The sequence below is a fragment of the Gavialis gangeticus genome, unplaced genomic scaffold, assembly GCF_001723915.1.
Source record: "Gavialis gangeticus isolate Ggan-Ray unplaced genomic scaffold, GavGan_comp1, whole genome shotgun sequence".
Classification (NCBI taxonomy): domain Eukaryota; kingdom Metazoa; phylum Chordata; order Crocodylia; family Gavialidae; genus Gavialis; species Gavialis gangeticus.
In genome coordinates, this window is record NW_017729023.1 from 8,474,482 (window position 1) to 8,479,089 (window position 4,608).

The window sequence follows — 4,608 nt, forward strand, 5'->3', positions numbered from 1 at the left end:
CATTGCCACCTTGCGCTGGATGGTGAATTCCAGCAGGCGATGATCACTGTCACCCAGGTGGTCGAGCACCCTCAGCCCCCTCACCAGGTTGTCACCCGTGGCCAGCACCAGGTCCAACAAGGTGTCTCCCCTGGTGGGGCTGTGCACCTCCTGGGTTAGATGGAGGCCCTGCATTTTGGCTAGGAACCTACATGAGCGGTCAGACCTGGCTGACTGCTCTTCCCAGCAGATGTCCGGAAAGTTCAGGTCACCCATGATGACTATGTCCTTTGACCTAACTACCTCCATGAGCTGACTTAAGAATTCCTGGTCTAGCTCTTCCCCTTGGTTGGGTGGTCTGTAGTAGACCCCACCGTTAAGACTCTTTCTCCTTGACTGCCCTGTATTCTAACCCAGAGCAATTCAGAATGCCCATCCTCTGATTCTTTGCTAATTGACAAGGATGTGTATTCTTCCTTAATGCAGAACGCCACGCCCCCAACTTTCCTCCCTGTCCTATCCCTCCTGTACAGCCTACAGCCCTCGATATTCACCGCCCAGTCATGAGTTGGGTCCCACCACATTTCAGTGATCCCCACTATGTCTGGGTTGGTGTCAGCTAGCAGGCGGGTAAGTTCCTCTTGCTTGTTTCCCATACTACAAGTATTTGTGTAGAGGCATTTGAGGTGTCCTGTGGATGTGTGCACTGGCCTCCTACTTTCAGCATTACCCTGGCCCCTGTTGCTTACCTGTGTATATGTTCTGCTCGTCGGCCTAGGCTGGGCTGTACTTGTGGGTGTTACTCGGTTTGGCAGTCCGATGCTTCCTCTGCCCTAGTTAACTAGATCTGGGCGAGTCAGAATATGAATTTTCTACTCTATGGGCCCCTACACTGTGCAATGGAGTTAACTCTTACCCTGGACCTACGTTAGGGACTCTAAGGTGTTTTTGCAAAGACCCTTGATGAATGGAAGATGCAATATACAAACTATATGCAAGGAACACACTGTGGGTTGTTAAATCTGCTCATTTTGTTTTAAAGCAAAAGGTAGCTCTGTTTTTCCACGTTTAATATTGCACTACAGAAAGTAGTTTGTTTGGACTGCATTGGGGAGTTCCGGTTTCCATACTCGAAGCAAATAAGGCAGGGCAGGGTGACATCTTGTAGATGAGATTAACTTGTTTATGATATGGTGGAGGAGTAACAGGAAGCTTGTTTGCAATAATATAATAGATTATTTAGGAAACTCTTTTCCTATCATTAGCCATACATTTACACTAAACCCACAAGTTTATGCAAATAAGCAATGACTATTTTGAACACGGAAAATATATTTCCCTTTGCTTTCTTCCTTTGCCATTCTGGTGCTAAATATAAGTAGAGGGAACTTTTAAAATTTTCCCCACTGATCTTAAAGAGTAAGACTTGAATATAACAGTTGCAAATACATGGTTTAAGGATGTGTGTGGGGCTGAGAGAAGCCCATTGATCAAGTAACTGTTTAGCCCAGTGATTCTCACGCATGTACACAGGGGCCTGGCAGTGGGAATGGGGTAAATCGTCCAGGCAGGGACAAGCCTGAGCATGTGCTTATGTACTTAGTTTATCTGCTCATCTCCTAACACTTCGCTTACGTCCTGACAATTGCCAACACCCTTCAAAATATTTGGCCGTGCCCTGGTTGAGAATCATTGGTGTAGGATAAACTCCTACAAGCCTGGAGGCTTATTCCAGGCACCTGGTCTGAAGTCAAGATTTCTTTGTAGATTTCCAGGAAGGTATGACTTTTGCTAGGCCCCTTGTGTAACAAGAAAGGAGTATTTCAGTGTATTTGTTTACTTCTGCTTCTAAGCACAACTAAAGCCAGAAAGCACAAGCAGGTCAAACCAAAGCTCCTTTCAGTGAAAAATGGTATGTCCTTGTTCTGATTTTGGAACAAAAGTTTAGCTCCAGATTCCACACTCACTACTACAAGCTCTGGTTTGAAGGGTATCTGTCCCAGGGGCTTGTGACACCTGTCTCCCTTCTTCTGAGTTACAGCAAATATCCTGGGTCTTACGTGTCAGTTCCCAGTGGAGGAGAAATCAGTCACTTTCTTAAGCCAAGTCCTGATGTGAAATGGTCAAACAGTATGCAGGACAATGTTGCCTTCTGAGCATCTCAACCCAGCCTCAGTGCTCCATTTTTAGGGAGAAATTCTACTTTAAGAATTACCTACTGAAACTTCAGTGTCAACAATATTGTCTCCAGCTGTTCATGCAGTTCCCTCACTCCAGAAGCTGTTGTACCTAAAACTTTGCATAATCTAAAACTAACAGAAAGAGTAGAAAGTCTTCCCAAGAGTCCAAATTTGCCCCTGTGATAAGAAAATGCACTTACAACATTGTGGGTTACAGTGATACCTGCCATAGCGATGGATTTCATTCCCTGCCAGCAATCTTATGGCACAATTAAATGTGCTGTTTCCATCCCTCAACAAGAGAGACATATCTACCTATGAACCTACATGGTCCTTCAATGAAGTGGAATTTTCTACAGCTTATTAAATAGGATAATGACAGTAGACATTCTTTTATTCTTTTTGTTCCCCTTAGCAATGAATAAACAGGAAAGTCTTTTCCTTAAATTTACTAATAGAAGCTCTATCACCAAAGCAAGCATGTGGCTGCGTAAAACTGCCTAGGCCATATAATACAGTGGAAGGCAACAGAACACAAATGCTGAGCTCATTAAGACCAGATAGGTGAGAATATTTTTCCTATAATCTGTAAAGCAAAGAGTACAAAGAGGGCACAGAAGGAGACAATCTCATTGTGCATAAAAGGGGGCAAAGGGGCTAAGAAGCCCTCTTGGTTGAACAGGGAAGTCCAGAAAAGCCTAAGGGCAAAGAAAGAGGTGTACAGGCTGTGGAAACAGGGGGTAGCTACCAAGGAGGAGTATACCTCCCTGGCTCGCATTTCCAGGGAATCAGTTAAGAAGGTCAAAGTAGGATTAGAACTTAGGCTGGTGCCAAAAATTAAGGACAAAAAAATATCCTTGTTCAGGTATACAGGGAACAAACAAACTAGGGCAATTGGTGACAGAGAGGGGGGACAAAGCTGAGCTCTTCAATGACTTCTTTGCCTTTGTATTCCTAGACACAGACCGAGACAAATCTCCCAATTGGATCATAGATAGACACAGGAGGAACACCAGCCCACCAACTGTTAGTGCAGGCTTAGTGAAGGGGTGCTTGGAGGAGTTGGATGTGTTCAGATCAGCAGGCCTGGATGAACTTCATCCGAAGGTGCTGAAGGAATTGGCCAGTGTTACAGCAGAGCCGCTGGCATGGCTGTTTGAGCACTCGTGGTGCTCCAGTCAGGTCCCAGAGGACTGGAAAAGGGCCAATGTAGTCCCTATTTTCAAGAAGGGGAGGAGGGGAGAACTGGGAAACTATAGGCCAGTTAGTCTCATCTCTATCCTTGTGAAAAATCTGAAAAAAATCATTAAGGATCATATTTGCGGAAGCCCAGAAAGGGAAATAATGCTGAAAGGAAATCAGCACGGGTTCATTGCAGGTAGATCCTGGCTGACTAACCTTGTTTCTTTTTATGACCAGGTCACAAAATGCTTAGACGCAGGAGTTGAGGTAGATGTCATCTTCTTAGACTTTAAGAAAGAAGGCCTTCAATACAGTATTTCATTCTGTTCTCATAAATAAACTGACAGGCTGTGATGTACATGATTACAGGGTCAGGTGGGTGGCAAATTGGCTTAGGTGCCGCACCCAGAGAGTGGTGGTGGACAGGTTGATATCAACCCGGAAAGATGTGGGCAGTGGAGTCCCGCATGGTTTGGTCCTTGGACAGTGCTATTAAATGTCTTCATCAGTGACTTGAAAAAGGGCATGGAGAGCACCCTGTCCAAGTACACAGATGATACCAAATTATGGGGCAAAGTGAACACACCAGAGGGTAGGGAACAGATCCAGGTGGATCTGGACAAGTTGGAAAAATGGGCAGAATGAAATAGGATGCAATTCAACAAAAACAAGTGCAAAGTGCTGCACCTGGGCAAAAAGAACCACCAACACACTTACAGGCTGGGGGATGACCTTCTCAGCAGCACAGCAGTGGACAGGGATCTTGGAGTCACAGTTGACTCCAAGATGAACATGAGACATCTATGTGATGAAGTGATGAACAAGGCTAACCACACTTTATCATGCATTAGCAGATGCATGATGAACAGGTTCAGGGAGGGGATGCTTCCCCTCTACGGGCATGTCTACCAGAGCCTGCACATGCCTCTTGCCCTGCCTCAAACCCCTTTGAGGTGGGGCAACAGGCACGTGTGGGAACAAGAAAATGTTCCCCGCTCTGCAAGTTTGCAGCACGGGGAGAGAATTAGACCCTTGGATATCCAGGGGTCTAAAAAAATCAATGTTTAAAAAAGCGGAGCAGGGCACAGTCCTGACCATGCCCTGAGGCAACTGGAGGCTGGGTCCTCCACAGAGATGCTCTGGCTGCCAGAATGTCTCTATGGTTGGTCCCTTGCCCTGGTGCTGAAACATGCAGCTGGGGAGTTCAGCACCAGAGCTCCGGTTATGGTTCGATGCCTTGGCAGCGGGGACGGAAGAGGGCAGAGGA